The sequence below is a fragment of the Eumetopias jubatus genome, unplaced genomic scaffold (genome assembly GCF_037043125.1).
Source record: "Eumetopias jubatus isolate StellerSeaLion01/CBP00866 unplaced genomic scaffold, mEumJub1_p1.0 scaffold_6, whole genome shotgun sequence".
In the NCBI taxonomy this organism is placed as follows: Eukaryota; Metazoa; Chordata; class Mammalia; order Carnivora; family Otariidae; genus Eumetopias; species Eumetopias jubatus.
In genome coordinates, this window is record NW_028274812.1 from 112,272,918 (window position 1) to 112,293,442 (window position 20,525).

The window sequence follows — 20,525 nt, forward strand, 5'->3', positions numbered from 1 at the left end:
TTGTTTTGGAAGAAGGATCTGGGGGTTTCCAGGAAAACTGTACCAGCATATCATGCTCCATGTTCATCAAGAAAACCCTAGTCTGAGTCACTATGCCCTACCAGTTAGATCAGAATTGACTTCAGTGCTTTTTGAGATAAATTGGCTTATATACCCATGGCCAGCCTATAGCCTGGTAGATTGATTACCCTGAATCTGACATAAAAGGAGGTTGAGCCAAGATATGCTTCAAAACAGTGAGAAGTTCAGTTCAAGTTTGGTATCTAGCCTCTAGATATCTTGTTCCAGGACTCTAAGAGGAACAGATCAGATAAAGGATAGGCCATAAGTTAGGTCAAGCAGATTAAACTTGATGCAAAGGTTATATTTAAATCCACTTGGGCCCATTAAGTTAGGTCAGGGTTCCATCTCCACAAATGTCACAAATAAGCAACTGGATTAAGTGCCCTTCAGTCATCCATACTATTCAATACAGCAAGTAATCAGAAGTTATCAATAGGATGGATAAAACATGACAAGTTAATGTCAGCACTGGATAGTAATTAAATGTTACATTAGTCCATGCAGGAGGATAAGACAGATGCTCTTTATCTTTACTGACAATACCTGTTTCAGGGCATGTTATGCCCCCATATAGGGCTATGTATACTTGTAGTATGTTTCCCTACTTTTACATGGAATATCTAGTCTGTAAGCTTTTTCCTGCACACACATATAGAGAGCTGAAACAGGGATCAGAGACCCCTTGATTGAGAGCTTTGGCCTACTAATCAAGTTCACTGGATTTATAAGCCTGCCTCTCATTACAAGTTAAGGCAGACTTTATCTGTGGTCTGGGAGTTAGATTTCTAGATCCTTACCCTACCAAGCTCATAGAGCTGGTATCCTGGATCATTCAGGCAGAGTCCCAGTTGTTAAAGATGTGGTGAGATATAGGCCTGGAATATCTAGGAATTTAACTTGTACCTAATACCCTGACCTCAATGTTTTCTGATCCTACTCTAACTTATGCTCTACCATGACTGGGGTTGAAGGATGCTATAGTGAAAGTGACCAAGGAGTTGGGTGACTTTTTCTTCACTCCTTTGCTGTTTACAACCACCAACCCTTAGAATTCTTCCATTCTGATCCCATTAACCTGCCTTAGCATTTCTTCCTTCAAGCTAGACCAAATTTCCATGGCTACCTCATGCCCATGAGGATTGGGTTTTAAGGAGTTCTTGCCCTGTCCTATAGTTGGGCTGACTATTCCAATTTAGTAGACACATTGGATGTTCTCAGCTCCAATAAAGAGTACATTGGATTAGATCTCTATCCCTTAATCCCCTTCAAATAAAGTCTAACTTTTAGGAGTTGGCTTTTAATAACTGCTCTGAGATTGTTCTCTAAGTAGATTCAGGTAAGAAGTTTTTCATGGACCATGTTGAAATTTATATGATCACATAAGGAATATAAGTCCCTGAGGGTTCAGTTCTAATGAGTGATGGAACTAGTCTCAAAACCAGGCCTTCATGAACATCTAGGACATCGCAAAAAGCCAGCACAGGCAGCTAAGCAAGATATATTTGTGCTATCTGAACACTCTGGATTATCTAAAGTCAGGTAGAGGCACCAGTTAACAAGGTTAGGTTAATAACATGGAATGGACAGTAGTGTCTCTAATGGGAGAAAGTGGTTTATTCCCTGAAAAAATGTAGGAACTAGCTAACATAAGCAGGACCTGGAATATTTTGGAGAAGGGCAGAATACAGGCTGTATGGAAGAGAGTATTAATCAGGAGTATCTTCTTATGACTCAGCAGTTAACATCTCAGCAAGAGTGCCTGAAGCTAGTCCTAACATGCTACTAGGATGGTTCCTTGATGCTTGAAAACAGTGGCCTTTCATAAGAAGGGATGAGTGGTAATTAGGGGGCCAAAAGACTCAAAGATGGTCATGATAGCATAACAATTGGGGAAGCCACCACCTGACCATGTTTCTGGAAAAAACAGGCAGATACACACATAGCAACTGATGGAAACCACACACTAGTCCCCAACCCATGGAACAAAAGCAATCATGATGGGCAAGGCCAAGTAGAATCTCTTAAAACCGCTCTCCACACAGCCAGAAGTAATTTAGGAGCATATCCTATCCCAATTTAAAGATAGTTCTGGGGAAGGGGTTTCCTATCAACTGCTTGATTCACTAGGATGGCTCCTAGAGAAGTGAGCTGAATTATGGCATAAACTCAAGATGGTATCTCAATTATAGTCTGCTGTGCTAGATGTGGCATTTCTACTGAAAAGTCCCTTTGGACACTTAGTCAAAGCTATTGATCTAGAAAACTCATTCTCCTCAACTCCTTTGGGGAGATTGAAAGCCATGTTTACTTGGGATAAGCAGCAGTATACTATCTTAAATCAGGGTTCTATAGGTTCTTCCTGTTCTGCCACAATAGTCTCAAGTGAATTCTATAGTCTTGAGATTCTGAAGACCACCACAGTCCACATTGGTCTATCATGTCAGTGACAAGTGTTCAACCTGATGAGCAGAAAGAAGTTATGGATGTCCTTACTAGGACACCTGCATGCCAAAGAGTAGATTAATCCTTTAGATATTCAGAAGCCAGCCATATTTGAGGGCGCCAGTAGTTTGGGGTATGACAGAACATCTACCCCATAAAAGAGTAGTTACTGTTATAGCACCCTTACACCTCCTACCCCTTGGTAGGTCTCTTTGGATTTGAAGAGCAGCACCATCTTATGCTTGGGAATAGTGGAGTAAGGCCTAAAATGAAAGCTCTACAACAGGTCCAGGATTCAATATAATCTTCCCTATGGTTTGGGCCCCATGATCCTACTTATTAGAGATGTCAAAGGTGTACATGGTAGATAGAGACAGCATATAGGGTTCTTGAGCAACAGACACATTCTGCAGCACAGAACCACTCAGTGTTCATAAAAGTAGCTCCTGATCTGATTCTAGTCTCTAAGAGGGGAATAAAGACTATAAAACATCAAGGAACTATAGAGCTGCCATTTTATGCATGGTATTTGACTCAAGTCTGAGGATAATTGGAAGCTTGAACAAACATGTTAGAGGGTGCAATACATAGGGGTCCAGAGCTTCAGGTCACTTATAAGTCCCCAACTCACATCTAGGCCTTACTGAGTAGGGCAGAGGTGGGGAGGCAGTCCTCATGACTGCTTAAAACACTCTGGTTCAAGATGGTCACCTAGATATGTTAGCCAAAAAGATGCTATACTAAAGTCTCATTCATAGTCCTGAGAGCAGTGCTGATAAAAGTCCTCCCAATGGGCAAAGACTCAAGCATTGTATTTGGTCACCTGCTTCAGGAGGAAGGAGAAGTAGACAAGGGTAAAGATACACATTCCTGAGTAGTGAGTAATGACTGGTTTTAGGTGGGTGGTCAGGAGCCTAGAAGGGACAAGATTGCAAAGTGAGAGACAAGGAGCCCTGAGAGAAAGGATGTAGTTAAGCCTATGGGAGATGGCAAAGTATGTGCCTTGATACTTCTGTAGCTCAGAATCCTATCAAAGGCTGTCAACCTTGTGCTTGGCCCCAGGAGTCTCTCTGGAGCAGTGAATAGACACTGGAGGATACTGAACCAGATATCCATGTTGGGCAATTTGAGCTGAAGCATGACCCCAAGTCTTTCCAGGAGCAAATTTAGGGTATGCCCTTTCCAGAAATAAGACCCTCAGGCTGCAGCTTCCAAGATTAATTTGATGTTCAGAGATAGACCTGCATCTGTGTATATGGATATTCAGATCCTGTATCAGCTATAGTTTGTGACCCCTGGTCCATCCCCTTCTTCACCTATCGTGTCGTGGGTTGGGTTCTTTTGCTGAACTAGTTACTTAGAAACATTAGGTGGAGACTCTCCCACCTCCTTCCATTCAGAGGCTGTCAGGCATATCTCCCAAGAGGCCAAGAAGGGACTCTTTGTATATACCAGATAAAGGAAGAGGAACGCTACTTCTCCTAGTATGGAAGGGCAAAAAGATAGTAGGGAGCCCCGCTTTTCTCTAAACTGAGAAGATAGAAAGTTCTAGGTGTCAGGTAACAGAACTTAAATGGTTTAAACAAAAAAATATTGGAAAGCCTCAGTGGGACATAAAGGATTAAGGGAACAAAGGATGAGGGAACAAGGGGCTAGCAGTGGTGAGAAGTTACTACCAACAAATAAAGCCAAAAGGCAGCAAGAGTTAACTGAATTCAGTGAAAGCCAGAACTATGGGGTCCTATACATGGCAAGAGCAGCAGGTTTGGAGGGACATACTTATGGTCTGAGATATCCCTATAAAGCCAAATGAGTTGGGAATTAGGGCCCCGTATCTTTTCTAGCCAATACCTCCCAGTAGCCAAACCCATCAAGATATCAGCTTTCAGGGGCTACTGGATGATGCATAAGGGTCTACCCCTACTGCAACACAAAACAGGGTAGAGAATGTATCTGTTAAGAAGGGTTGGAGAGATAGACATTGAGGAGGGTATGTGCTATGGTGAGTGATGTGTATTGTGTAAGACTGTTGAATCACAGACCTGTACCTCTGAAACAAATACATTATATGTTAGAAAAAAAAGATAGCAGGAAGGGAAAAAATGAAGGGGAGGAAATTGAAGGGGGAGACGAACCATGAGAGACTATCGACTCTGAGAAACAAACAGGTTTCTAGAAGGGGGGGTAGGGGGATAGGTTAGCCTGGTGATGGGTATTAAAGAGGGCACATAATGAATGGAGCACTGGGTGTTATACGCAAACAATGAATCATGGAACACGACATCAGAAGCTTTTTATCTTGATGAAGTCCCAGAAGTTCATTTTTGCTTTTGTTTCCCTTGCCTTTGGAGACGTGTCTTGAAAGAATTTGCTGTGGCCAATGTCAAAGAGGCTACTGCCTATGTTCTCCTTAGGATTTTGATGGATTTCTGTCTCACATTGAGGTCTTTCATCCATTTTGAGTTTATCTTTGTGAATGGTGTTAGAGAATTGTTGAGTTTCATTCTTCATGTGGCTGTCCAATTTTCCCAGCACCATTTATTGAAGAGATGGTCTTTTTTCCATTGTATATTTTTTCCAGCTTTGTCAAAGATTATTTGACCGTAGAGTTGAGGGTCTGTATCTGGGCTCTCTATTCCATTGGCCTATGTGTGTGTTTTTGTGCCAGTACCATGCTGTCTTGGTGATCACTGCTTTGTAATATAGCTTGAAATCAGGCAACGTGATGCCCCCAGCTTTGTTTTTCTTTTTCAACATTTCCTTGGTGATTCAGGGTCTTTTCTGATTCCATACAAATTTTAGGATTGTTTCTTCCAGCACTTTGAAAAATGTCATTGGAATTTTGATCGGGATGGTGTTGAAAGTGTAAATTGCTCTGGGTAGCATAGACATTTTAACAATTTTCATTCTTCTGATCCATGAGCATGGAATATTTTTCCATCCTTTTGTGTCTTCAATTTCTTTCATGAGTGTTCTGTAGTTCCTAGAGTATAAATCCTTTACCTCTTTGGTTAGGTTTATTCCAAGGTATCTTATGGGTTTTGGTGCTATTGTAAATGGAATCAATTCTCTAATTTCTCTTTCTACAGTTACATTGTTAGTGTATAGGAAAACAACTGATTTCTGTGAGTTGATTTTTTTTTTTGTATGCTCCTACATTTTGGAATTGTATGAGTTTTAGTAACTTAGGGGTGGAGTATTTTGGATTTTTCACATAAAGTATGTCATCTGCAAAGAGTTTGACTTCTTTGCCAATTTGAATACCTTTTCTTTTTGTTGTCTGATTGCTGTTGCTAGGACTTCTAGTACTATGTTGAACAATAGTGACAAGAGTGAGCATCCTTGTCGTGTTCCTGATCTTAAGGGAAAGGCTCTCAGCTTTTCCCCATTGAGAATGTTTGCTTTGGGTTTTTCATAGATGGATTTTATGAACATGAGGAATGTTCCCTCTATCCCTATACTCTGAAGAGTTTTAATCAGGAAAGGATGCTGTATTTTGTCAAATGCTTTTTCTGCATCAATTGAGAGGACCGTATGGTTCTTCTCTCTCCTCTTATTAATGTCTATTTAGTGTAGCCACTTCCTTAATTATCCTAGCTAGATCTTGATAACTTGCTGCAGCTTCTACATCAGCACTTGCTGTTTCATCTTACATGGTTTTTAAGCCTTATGAACCACTTCTAAAACCACCTCCCTCACCTTCAGCCTTCACAGAATTGAAGAGTTAGGGCCTTGTTCTGGATTAAACTGTGATCTTAAGGGAATGTTGTGGTTGATTTGATCTCTATCCAGACCACTGAAACTTTCTCCATATCGCCAATAAGGCTGTTTCACTTATTTGTGTGTTCACTGGAGTTGTACTCTTAATTTCCTTCAAGAACTTTCACTTTGCTAACTGATACAAGAGGCCTAACTTTTGGCTTGTTGTAGCTTCTAAGCTTAATATTGTGCAGTTTTGACTTAGTGAGAGATATGTGCCCTTTCACTTCAATAGTTAGAGACCATTGTAGGGTTATTAACTGGCCTAATCTAATACTGTATCTCTGGGATTAAGAGGGAATACCTGAGAGGCCAGTTGGAGCCGTCAGAACAGTTTGCAGTCTCATGGGCATGGTTCATGCCATTCCAAAACAATTACAATGATAACATCAAAGATTATCAATCACAGATCACTGTAACAGATGTAATATTTCAAACTTCATTATAAGAACTACAAAATGTGACACTAACGGACTAGTGATATTTGGGAGAAGGGGAATGGCACCAATAGACTTGGTTGATGCAGGGTTACCACAAAACTTCAGTTTTTTTTTTTTAACTACGAAGCACAATAAAACAAAGTGTAATAAGATGATGTATGTCTGTATTCTCTGAGCTTCTGTCCACTAAGAGGCTTTCCCCTTATCAGTGTTATTTCAGACTACGCCATAGTACACCTATAATACAACTATGGACATTCTGCTAGCACCTTCACTGAGCTTTGCACTGGAGTCATATTTTTGTTTTTCTTTTTCCTCCTGTTGGTTGACTGTAAGAAACTACTCCCCATGAGGCGATGGGTGTGAACTTGGGGAAAGAGGTAAGTGATACTGGGTCTGGACCACAGGCTTATGTAATTTGTGCCCTCAAGACTTCACATTCCACCTGAATGTATTATGTCCATTTTAAAATACTTCCTACTTTGCCCACCCAACCTTGTGATTTGGTGCATCTGTCTGTATTAGCTCATTATGGCCAGTACCCAGTCACTTAGAAGTCACAAAGATAGACGCCTTAGTCTTCAAGAGCCCAGCAGTGTGTCAGGAGCTCTTCTATGACTAAATAGTTCCATGCTGCAATTGACATGACTGTTTCAGAAACCTTAAGGCTTTCAAACTGTGGCTTGCTAGATATTCCCTATTGCTGTTTGTACCAAAGCTATCCCTTATTGGAACTGGTTGGGTTCCATAGACCAAGTGACAGAACAGCTGGCACAGTAGCCTCAATTTCCTTACAGAGCTGTCTATCTCTAGGCCCATTTGAAACTTGTTTTTTTTTTCTTATTGAAACTTGCACCTTCGGCATAACCTGACAAATATATTGGAACAATGTTCCCAAGTGTCATATGCTGCTTCCATCTAAAAGCCCAGCAAATTTTGTCACTTTCTCTGGCAGTAGGGAGTACAAGGTCTGATACTGTGTCCTTTATCTCCAAAGTCCTGGTATATATCAGATGACTGGAATCTTAAAATCCTCACATATGGGAACACTTTAACTTGGTAGGGTTTCTCTTGACACCTGACATGTCTTTCTAGGGCAGGCAGGGAACTTGCTACTCCTGTCACCAGGTCTGATTTGCATGGCCTCAACATAAAGGACTAATATGATATCTTGTGGTAGGTCAGGGTGATCAGGATCTTATGGCCTATATAGCCAAAGAGTAGGAAAGTTAATGGACTTTTAAGGCTTTGAAGCTGTACTGTTGACCTCCCCACACAAATGTAAACTGCTTCAAATCATCTCATGGGGATTGAGAACCTTCCTGCCATGCTCCTAGAGCATATCACATGCATGTCATATTGGTTTTATCAAATATACCACATCTAGCAAAGCAGCTGCAGTTGGGGATCACATGGAGAACTAACCTTTATCATCTGCCACGATGCATCTTGTTTAAAGACCATAAATGAGATGCAGTGCTAGTGATTTTGAGTCTTTGGTACTATTTCTCTGTAGTGTCATCCCAGAATTCAGTATTACTTAGAATCGGTATGCTGGAAGGAATAATTCCAAGCCCTTGAAATTGTTCCTCTCCATGCCTTTACACCCTAGGCTAAGGAACCAATTGAGTAATTCTAGATTCAGGTCTATCCATCCTCAGTATGCATTCCTAGACTCAGGAAATACTTTATTAGGTGAAGCTATGTCTCTGGAACCACTGGACTATGTGAGACTGACCTGAGTTACAACTCTTACCTGGCCTCTACTTTGAAGGAACGTCGCAGCATTTTAAGTCTTTGTCTGAGTTTTAGTTCTGATGTTAAGTAGCCTCTTGTGTACAACTTTGGTAAATGGCCTTGACAAAGGTTTAAAATAGTTACAGCATACTTACAGCATTCCAGAAACATCCTTCAGTGAGATCCAGTTTATTATCTTCAAGCAGTGGGGTCTTGGTTTGAAGACTGCTTTAGATCTGGCAACTAGGTGAAGAATCAGGATTTCACACTTCTGTGGTTAATACCATCCTTCCCAGCTCCTGGGATTCTCCCTGCCCCCAATCTACAAGTCAAATATTCCAGTCATCTGAACATCTTCCTTGAACGTTAGGAATATCATTGTATACTAGCCATGATCAAAGTTTTCTGCAAGTCAGGATACACCAGTGGCTACACCAGGCTTTCTGCTCATTAGAATAATTTCTTTGCCTCTAAAGGCTAAGTGCCAATTCTGGTTGCTATCCCCATCTATACTAGGGATTCCTGTTTCAGAGCAACTTCTATCTCCTTTCTGGCCTACAAGGGACAGACAGCCCACACTAAGCTCATAAACAATTACTTTTCCTCTTAAATGCTATGTCCTCTGAACCTACTAGAAGGAATGCAATCAGCTGGTGGGTATATTACATATATTGTGTATATTATGTTAAGACTGGTCTTACCCTGCTGAGCATCTAAGCCTTGCCGGTGTACTCAGATAGTTCTGGAACTTCTACCTTAGTTGTTAAAAGTCATTAAGATGTTGAAGCTTCAAGGAAGCATAAGACCAGTTTTGGGTGTCATTTTCAGGATGTTAAATCCCATATAATGGTGGTATGCCATTCTATCCAGCTTTTTAATCAGCCCACCCCCTTTCTAACACCCTCAAGATCTACTTTCCAATTCCTGTTGATACAGATTAGGTAATAGAAATATTTCATTGAATGTTTACTTCTTCCTAAAGCAAGCTTATTTTCCTCTTCAGGCTATGCTAACAGCCAGCCCTAGTTATTTGCCTTAATGAAATGAGAAAGGGAGAGGAATGACTTTGATGACAAGCATTATCTTGTAAGTGTTTCAAGTGAGATCTTAGGAGAATCTCTGGGCAATGGGCAGTGGATCTCCACTTGCAGGTGAAAGGGTCTGCTTCTGCCATCCTGGAGGTTTCAGAGAAATCTGGTCCCATATTCTTGGGCTCACCTACTTAGGATAACCCTGACCCAGGTCTCAGAGTCCTACTCCTCCCTTATTGGGTTTTTGTCTGTAGTACAGAGGACCTGCTAGTAGCATACATCTAATCTTTTGCAACTCTGCTATTCAAGCCCAGAATCTAATTATTATAGCCCTTTAGTGTAAGATAAAAGGGCCTCTAAGATTGCCATATAGGCCCTGGCTGTCACCACATGCCCTGAGTTTAGTCGACAGCTAAGAGTCTGTCCTCTTTCCTTTCAGGTTTCTAAAGCAGTTAGCAAGTACCAGCCAACTCTTGAACTTATTACTATTGTTCCCATACTGTAGAAGTGCTAGAACTGTTGCAAACCCCAAACGTTTCCCCTTTATTCTGTGCCTTCTCCAAATACATCATAGGTGAGTCTCAACTGTGATACTGCATTATACTGGCAGCTATCACCAGCCCACCTACCAACAGCATTGTAATACTTATTCCCAATGTTCTAGTTACAAATTGCAACCCAAAAATTTTCTCTCTAGGGCCTCTTCTGTTCTGTAGCTCAGCTTCCTTGAAAGCAGAACCCAAGACCAAGACTTCAATGTAAGTGGTCTATTTGAAGATGAATTCCAAACAGTAGGTGTGAAGAAACCAAAGCAGGAAAAGGAAAGCATTGTGGTTTCTGCCATGGGCAATGGGAACTTGATTCCTCTGAAATCTCCTGAAATGTATAGGATGCCATGCAGCACTGTCAGCCAGAAACCTGGGAAGCAGGGACCTCTCTTACCTAATGGACTTTTTTTTCTATTTTTTTTATTGTTATGTTAATCACCATATATTACATCATTAGTTTTTGATGCAGTGTTCCATGATTCATTGTTTGTTCATAACACCCAGTGCTCCATGCAGAAGTGCCCTCCTCAATACCCATCACCAGGCTAACCCATCCCCCTACGCCCCTCCCCTCTAGAACCCTCAGTTTGTTTTTCAGAGTCCATCATCTCTCATGGTTCGTCTCCCCCTCTAACATACTCCCCTTTTCTTCCTCTCCTGTTATCTTCTTCTTTATCTTTTTTCTTAAAATATGTTGCATTATTTGTTTCAGAAGTACAGATCTGTGATTCAACAGTCTTGCACAATTGACAGCGCTGACCATAGCACATACCCTCCCCAATGTCTATCACCCAGCCACCCCATCCCTCCCAGCCCCCACCACTCCAGTAACACTCAGTTTGTTTTCTGAGATTAAGAATTCCTCATATCAGTGAGGTCATGTGATACATGTCTTTCTCTGATTGACTTATTTCACTCAGCATAACACCCTCCAGTTCCATCCACGTCGTTGCAAAAGGCAAGATCTCATTCCTTTTGATGGCTGCATAATATTCCATTGTGTATATATACCACTTCTTCTTTATCCATTCATCTGTCGATGGGCATCTTGGCTCTTTCCAGAGTTTGGCTATTGTGGACATTGCTGCTATAAACATTGGGGTACACGTACCCCTTCGGGTCCCTACATTTGTATCTTTGTGGTAAATACCCAGGAGTGCAATTGCTGGATCGAACGGTAGCTCTAATTTCAACTGTTTGAGGAACCTCCATACTGTTTTCCAGAGGGGTTGCACCAGCTTGCATTCCCACCAACAGTGTAGGAGGGTTCCCCTTTCTCCACATCCCCGCCAACATCTGTCGTTCCCTGACTTGTTAATTTTAGCCATTCTGACGGGTGTGAGGTGGTATCTCATTGAGGTTTTGATTTGGATTTCCCTGATGCTGAGCGATGTTGAGCAGTTTTTCATGTGCCTGTTGGCCATTTGGATGTCTTCTTTGGAGAAATGTCTGTTCATGTCTTCTGCCCATTTCTTGATTGGATTATTTCTTCTTTGGGTGTTGAGTTTGATAAGTTCTTTATAGATTTTGGATACTAGCCCTTTATCTGATATGTCATTTGCAAATATTTTCTCCCATTCTGTCGGTTGTCTTTTGGTTTTGTGGACTGTTTCTTTTGCTGTGCAAAAGCTTTTTATCTTGATGAAATCCCAAGAGTTCATTTTTGCCCTGGCTTCCCGTGCCTTTTGCGATGTTTCTAGGAAGAAGTTGCTGCGGCTAAGGTCGAAAAGGTTGCTACCCGTGTTCTCCTTTAGGATTTGGATGGACTCCTGTCTCACGTTTAGGTCTTTCAACCATTTGGAGTCTATTTTTGTGTGTGGTGTAAGGAAATGGTCCAGTTTCATTCTTCTGCATGTGGCTGTCCAATTTTCCCAACACCATTTGTTGAAGAGAATGTCTTTTTGCCATTGGACATTCTTTCCTGCTTTGTCAAAAACAAGTTGACCATAGAGTTGAGGGTCCATTTCTGGGCTCTCGATTCTGTTCCATTGATCTATGTGTCTGTTTTTGTGCCAGTACCAAACTGTCTTGATGATGACAGCTTTGTAATAGAGCTGGAAGTCCGGAATTGTGATGCCGCCAGCTTTGCTTTTCTTTTTCAGTAGTCCTCTGGCTATTCTGGGTCTCTTCTGGTTCCATACAAATTTTAGGATTATTTGTTGCATTTCTTTGAAAAAAGTGGATGGTATTTTGATGGGGATTGCATTGAATGTGTAGATTGCTCTAGGTAGCATTGACATCTTCACAATGTTGATTCTCCCAATCCATGAGCATGGAACGTTTTTCCATTTCTTTGTGCCTTCCTCAATTTCTTTCATGAGTATTTTATAGTTTTCTGAGTACAGATCCTTTGCCTCTTTGGTTAGATTTATTCCTAGGTATCTAATGGTTTTGGGTGCAATTGTAAATGGGATAGACTCCTTGATTTGTCTCTCTTCTGTCTTGTTGTTGGTGTATAGGAATGCCACTGATTTCTGTGCATTGATTTTATATCCTGCTACTTTACTGAATTCCTGTATGAGTTCTAGCAGTTTTGGGGTGGAGTCTTTTGGGTTTTCCACATACAGTATCATATCATCTGCAAAGAGGGAGAGTTTGACTTCCTCTTTGCCGATTTGGATGCCTTTGATTTCTTTTTGTTGTCTGATTGCTGTGGCTAGGACTTCTAATACTATGTTGAATAGCAGTGGTGAGAGTGGACATCCCTGCCGCGTTCCTGACCTTAGGGGGAAAGCTCTCAGCTTTTCCCCATTGAGAATGATATTCGCTGTAGGTTTTTCATAGATGGCTTTTATGATATTGAGGTAGGTACCCTCTATCCCTATACTCTGAAGAGTTTTGATCAAGAAAGGATGTTGTACTTTGTCAAATGCTTTTTCTGCATCTATGGAGAGGATCATATGATTCTTGTTCTTTCTTTTGTTAATGTATTGTATCACGTTGATTGATTTGCGGATGTTGAACCAGCCTTGCAGCCCAGGAATAAATCCCACTTGGTCATGGTGAATAATCCTTTTAATGTACTGTTGGATCCTATTGGCTAGTATTTTGGTGAGAATTTTTGCATCCATGTTCATCAAGGATATTGGTCTGTAATTCTCTTTTTTGATGGGGTCTTTGTCTGGTTTGGGGATCAAGGTAATGCTGGCCTCATAAAATGAGTTTGGAAGTTTCCCTTCCATTTCTATTTTTTGGAACAGTTTCAGGAGAATAGGTATTAATTCTTCTTGAAATGTCTGATAGAATTCCCCTGGGAAGCCATCTGGCCCTGGGCTTTTGTTTCTTGGGAGATTTTTGATGACTGTTTCAATTTCCTTAGTGGTTATAGGTCTGTTCAGGTTTTCTATTTCTTCCTGGTTCAATTTTGGTAGTTGATACATCTCTAGGAATGCACCCATTTCTTCCAGGTTATCTAATTTGCTGGCATAGAGTTGCTCCTAATATGTTCTTATACTTGTTTGTATTTCTTTGGTGTTGGTTGTGATCTCTACTCTTTCCTTCATGATTTTGTTGATTTGGGTCATTTCTCTTTTCTTTTTGATCTGTCTGGCCAGGGGTTTATCAATCTTGTTAATTCTTTCAAAGAACCAGCTCCTAGTGTCGTTGATCTGTTCTACTGTTCTTTTGGTTTCTAGTTCATTGATTTCTGCTCTGATCTTAATGATTTCTCTTCTCCTGCTAGGTTTAGGCTTTATTTGCTGTTCTTTCTCCAGCTCCTTTAGGTGTAGGGTTAGGTTGTGTATTTGAGACCTTTCTTGTTTCTTGAGAAAGGCTTGTATTGCTATATACTTTCCTCTCAGGACTGCCTTTGCTGTATCCCAAAGATTTTGGACAGTTGTGTTTTCATTTTCATTGGTTTCCATGAATTTTTTTTAATTCTTCTTTAATTTCTTGGTTGACCCATTCATTCTTTAGTAGGATGCTCTTTAGCCTCCATGTATTTGAGTTCTTTCCGACTTTCCTCTTGTGGTTGAGTTCTAGTTTCAAAGCATTGTGGTCTGAAAATATGCAGGGAATGATCCCAATCTTTTGGTACCGATTGAGACCTGATTTGTGACCTAGGATGTGATCAATTCTGGAGAATGTTCCATGGGCACTAGAGAAGAATGTGTATTCCGTTGCTTTGGGATGGAATGTTCTGAATATGTCTGTGAAGTCCATTTGGTCCAGTGTGTCATTGAAAGTCTTTATTTCCTTGTTGATCTTTTGCTTAGATGATCTGTCCATTTCAGTCAGGGGGGTGTTAAAGTCCCCCACTATTATTGTATTGTTGTCAATGTGTTTCTTTGCTTTTGTTATTAATCGCCTTATATAATTGGCTGCTCCCATGTTCGGGGCATAGATATTTACAATTGTTAGATCTTCTTGTTGGATAGACCCTTTAAGTAGAATATAGTGTCCTTCCTCATCTCTTATTACAGTCTTTGTTTTAAAATCTAGTTTGTCTGATATAAGGATTGCCACCCCAGCTTTCTTTCGGTGTCCATTAGCATGGTAAATGGTTTTCCACCCCCTCACTTTCAATCTGGGGGTGTCTTTGGGTCTAAAATGAGTCTCTTGCAGACAGCATATTGATGGGTCTTGTTTTTTAATCCAATCTGATAGCCTGTGTCTTTTGATTGGGGCATTTAGCCCATTTACATTCAGGGTAACTATTGAAAGGTATGAATTTAGTGCCATTGTATTACCTGTAAGGTGACTGTTAAGTGTCTGTTGTCTGTGTTCGTTTCTGCTCTTTGCTGCTTTTAGGTTCTCTCTTTGCTTAGAGGACCCCTCTCAATATTTCTTGGAGGGCTGGTTTCGTGTTTGCAAATTCCTTTAGTTTTTGTTTGTTCTGGAAGCTTTTTATCTCTCCTTCTATTTTCAATGAGAGCCTAGCTGGATATAGTATTCTTGGCTGCATAGTTTTCTCGTTTAGTGCTCTGAAGATATCTTGCCAGTCCTTTCTGGCCTGCCAGGTCTCTGTGGATAGGTCTGTTGCCAATCTAATGTTTCTACCATTGTAGGTTACATATCTCTTCTCCTGAGCTGCTTTCAGGATTTTCTCTTTGTCTCTGAGACTCGTAAGTTTTACTATTAGATGTCGGGGTGTTGACCTATTATTATTGATTTTGAGAGGGGTTCTCTTGTGCCTCCTGGATTTTAATGCCTGTTTCCTTCCTCACATTAGGGAAGTTCTCTGCTATAATTTGCTCCAATATACCTTCTGCCCCTCTCTCTCTCTCTTCTTCTTCTGGGATCCCAATTATTCTAATGTTGTTTCGTCTTATCGTATCACTTATCTCTCGAATTCTGCCCTCGTGATCCTGTAGTTGTTTCTCTCTCTTTTTCTCAGCCTCTTTATTTTCCATCATTTGGTCTTCTATATCGCTGATTCTCTCTTCTGCCTCATTTATCCTAGCATTTAGTGCCCCCATTTTTGATTGCACCTCATCAATAGCCTTTTTGATTTCGATTTGGTTAGATTTTAGTTCTTTTATTTCTCCAGAAAGGGTTTCTCTAATAACTTCCACGCTTTTTTCAAGCCCAGCTAGTATCTTTAAAGTCATGATTCTGAACTCTAGGTCCGTCATCGTACTAATGTCCATATTGAGTAGGTCCCTGGCTGACGGTACTACCTCTTGTTCTTTTTGCTGAGGTGATTTCTTTCGTCTTGTCATTTTGTCCAGAGGAGAATAGATGAATGAGAGAACAAAATGCTAACAGGTTTACAACGTCCCCAGCAAATATACTGTATACAAATCAGAAAAGACCTGAAACCAGGGGAAAAGAAAGGGAAAGAAAGAAAAAAGAAAGAGAAAAAAAAAGATAAAAACAAAAACAAAACAATACAAAAAAAGCAGAATATGATCAAATATGATCAGGCTAGTGCATAGATCAGTGCCACACACTAGATTTTGGGCGTATTTTGGTCTGTTAGAAAAAAGTGCCTCCTAAAATTTTAAAGGAAGAAAGACATATATGTACAAAATAAGGGTTGATACAATGAAGGGATGGAAGATGACTGTAAAGATGAAAATTATAAAAGATTTTATAAAAGGACTTGGTAAGATAAGTTGTTTGAAAAAGGAAAGAAGATTTAAGAAAAAAAAAAGAAAAAGGGAGAGAATGTGATCAGGCAGGAGACTAGAACAAAGCCATACACTAGTGATTTAGGGTATATTTTGATCTGTTAGAAGAAACTGTACCCCAAAATTTTAAAGAGAGAACAACTTATATATATATGCCAAAAATAAGGGTAACTACTATGAAGGGATAAAATATGACTCTAAAAATGAAAAATAAAAACTGTTGTTTTTTTTTTGAAAAGGGGATTGATAAGATGTTGGTTGTAAAAGGGAAAAAGAAAAATAAAAAAAACACAGTCAACAAAAATTAACTTTGATGAAATAATGAATCATGGTAAAAAAAAAAAAAAAAGCCATGAATCTATGTGCAGTATTCCCCTAGTGCTGGAGTTCTCCCATTCTCCTTGATCGATCAACTTGGTCTTGGCTTGCTGACTGTTTGTGCTGATCTTCTGGGGGAGGGGCCTGTTGCTGTGGTTTCCAAATGTCTTTACCGGAGGCAGAATTGCCCCGCCCTTGTCGGTCTGGGCTAAGGAAGCTGCTCCGGTTTTCTCTCAGGAGCTTTTGTTCCCTGCAAGCTCTCGGTACAGCTTTGGAGGACCAGGGCAGAAATGGTGGCCTCCCAATCTCCACCCGGAGGAGCTGAGAACTCGGGGCCCCGCTCCTCAGTGTGCCCCCAGAGAAAAGCAGTCACTTCCGTGTCCCCGGTCTCCAGCCACACTCTGTGCTCACCCGGCCTGTGATCGAGCGTTGCTATCTCTGGCACCCGACCCCGCGCGGAGTCTCCAAACCCAGCAGATCCCTGCAGTGCGTTCCCGCACCGCTCCTCCCCGGGAAGGAAGGGGAGTCTCCCCGGATCTGCTGCTTGTTGGGTCCCTGCTGGAGGAGCCGTGCCCCGACTGGGCCGCAGATCACAGTTTATGGCAACCCCGAGCTGAGAGCCCGCGACTCTGCTCCGTCTCTGCAGCCGGCTTCCCCGCTCTGATACCTGAGAGCTCTGGCACACTCAGGCACCCCTGGTCTCTATGTGACCCCAAGGGTCCTGAGACCACACTGTCCCGGGAGGATTCCACCCCCCGCTTAGCCACTGCAGCGACGTCCCTCAGCCGAGCCAACTTCTAAAAGGTCCGATTTTGTGCTCCGCGGCTCTAGCACTTGCCAGAAGCGGCTGGCGGAGGCCCCTCCCCCGCCGTCTATCCTCCCGAATATCGCCTCGGATTCACTTCTCCGCACGCCCTACCTTCCAGTAAGTGGTCGCTTCTCTGTTCAGAGAGTTGTTGCTATTCTCCTGTTCGATCTCCTGTTGAGTTCGTAGGTGTTCAGAATGGTTTTGATCCCTATTCAGCTGAATTCCTGAGACCAGATGAAATCTAGGTCTCCTACTCCTCCGCCATCTTGCTCCGCCCCCCACCTAATGGACTTTTGCCTTCTGTTGGTAGATGGTTGCTCTCAAGTATCTAGCCTGAGAGCTGTTGGGTGGCTCACTGGAAACAGATCTCAGGCAAGAAGTAGATTCACCTCAGTCATGTTCCCTGTGTATCAATCTCCACTCCCATGGCACTACAGCTAAAATCGGCAATGGGCAGGGGGTATATGACAACAGATATGTTAAGTTGTATATGCTTCTAGTATTTCAATAAACATTTGAAAGTTATGGACTACTTCCAAATCTTACCCTTGTTATGTATCATCTTAGCATAGCCTTGAATAAGAATGTTCTCTTGGCCATGAGTAACATGTACGCCAGTCACAGAAAAAAATCAATGAGTCTAAGAGAATGCTGTAAACATTACAATGGAAAATATTCAAAGCCAAGGATTTTTTTTCTATCTTAAATACATAAAAACTAGATAGCTCATCCTGTCTCTCCCAGGAAAAGGAAGGAACCTAGTAGACAACTTGGAGAATGGAAGGACTCTGTGGGTCAGTGGCTAAGTGTTGGGGAAGGTCATCAAAGACATGAGTACCAGTTGCCCCATGAGCTGGACCTGGGTCCTCAGACTCCTCACCATCATGGCCTTGGAATGTGGGTTTCACTTGCCTTTTCTACCTACAGATGCTGCTCCAAGGACCTAGTCTTTAGATAATAATATGGTGTTGAATACCTGCATGGTATAAATGACTGAACTCAGTTAAGGCTTCTTTTATAAATTTTAAGATTTGGGGGAGTGAGGGGATCTGTTTGTCTTGCTGATGTACAAAACAAGCCTCATATGAGTTCCCTTTGTTAAAACTGCCTCCTACCAAACTGGAGTGACCTGCCTCTTTACTCTTTCTGCCCTCTGCATATGGGGGAGGTTTCAGATTATACCTAGGAATCTCCCTAGAGTTTTGTGAATTGCCATCAAGGTGGAGGACACCCCTTTCTGGGAGGGGATGTATTATCTATTAACAGATGAGGGGAGTTTGTGGGCTCCAGAGACTTACCAGAGGAGGGGAGAGGCTATGAGCCTCAAGGTTTATCCAGTTTTACTTTTCTAACCACATCTAAGTTACTTGTCTGGTTTAGGGTTGGAGTAGGAAGGATGCTTCCAACTTAAGGGGGTGAAAGAGAAGTAGCCTGTGTCTCCTGGGTTTCAATATGTCCCTTCACAGAGCTCTTGGCTCCATGCCTTGGGAAGATGGTGAGGGAGCTAGATGTAAAGAAGACTCTGGAGACAAGAGCTAAGGTGGGAGTTTTCTGCTTTCCTGCCCCCTCCCACACCCAGGCTGTGAGTGGGGCTGACCCAAAGCAGGGAAGTAGGGGGGAAGGAGGGTGAGGAGAGGCTAGAACTGGGGGAAAAGGTCTTCTTGTATCAACCTAGTCACAACTTTCTGTTCCAAGCTCTGCCCACTTCTTCTGAGCCTTACTCACAAGTAGGATAGCTAGGATCTCAGTAGAAGGGCTGCCCTAGAATAAATATCCCCATTCAACTGGCCGATGTCCATGCTTATCTGGACCATACTTCTTCCCTCAGCACTTGGTGCTTACTCTTTCAGGAACCTGAGGTATTTCTGGGGGCTTATGGAAAGGCACTAACTGAGGCAACCCTGTGCCCCAGGATCTGAAGTGAGAAGTGCAGTGAAAGGTCTTGGGAACCTCCAATTGCATTTCTTCAGTCTACTGGGGCAGAGGCTGTGGGTGCTGAACTTGGATCTACCCCACTGCTTGCTTACCTCCTTGCCCACTTTCATAGGGTAAATAAACACTTTTATGCATAGACATAAACATTATAAACTTATTTCTTGCACTGGCTATGACCTCTAACAAGGTGTTGGATAGAAGTAGTTGTTGCCTTCTAATCTTGAGGAAAACACTTAATATTTCACAACCAAGGATTTCACAAGCCACAGGTAATTTTATGACCATTCTTCCAGTTGGGAAGGTTGTCTCCTATTTCCAGTTTGCTGAATAATTGTAATGAATGGATATTAAATTTTGACATGCTTTTCCTGCATCAGAGCTATGATTTCTCTCCTGTTAGTATGGTGAATTGATTTTTTTTTTCTTTCATGTTAAACTAACCTGGCATTCCTGGGATAAGTTTTACATAGTTGTGATAGTTTTATACTTGGATTTAATTTAAGAGGTTAAGGATCTTTGAAGTACTTTGAGGCATCTTGATTATAGTTTTCTTGCGACACTCTTTTCAATTATATCAAGGTTATTCTGGCTTTAAAACCAGTTGATGTATTCCATTCTGAGTTTATGCAGAATCACTTCTGTGTCTGATACATGGTGAATTCTATAAATTGAGGAAATGTGATCGTCCAGCTTTTACAAAAAGGATGCCAAGACTGGATTAACCATGGAAGAAACTCACTGGGGGAAACGTGTAAGAAAATGGAAAGAGTCAAAGAGGCTGGAGAACTGTCAGACTGCAAAAGAAGTCTGGCCTCAAGTGAATGGAGAGGGAATGAAGTTTGGGTAGAATGGTCTTAGGCTACACTGAGTCAAGCAAAAGCTGCTTGTCAGGAGTCCCACCTCTCCCAGGAACAGACCATTAGTTATACCTGCCATTATTGATCAATGCCTGGGAGTAGCCATGAAAAGTGTAGCCTTGGTAAAATGGAGTGATAGGTTTTAGAGCATTGTAGTGTGGGACCATGGTTAGTCATGCTCCCTGCAGTCAGATCTGAGATGTATTCCCTTGGTTGTCACAGAAGACTTGTCTACTTATCATATTTGTCTCTGCCATGGCCTAGGAATTGAAGGGCAGACCTAACTGAGTAGTATACTACTGTTCTAGATCATCTCTTCCCAGACCCCCACCATGGGAGCTGGAGCCAGATGCTTGGAAGTGAGGTGGACTTGAGCACAGCATGTTCTCTAGCATCAACTTACAGTTGATAACACAGCCCAGGCATACCAGATCTTCTAGATTCTAGGTAGTTGCCACGATCAGGGCTGGTGTCTTCCTGACTAAGAGCGAGAAAGAAGAGCAAAGATAGTAGCAA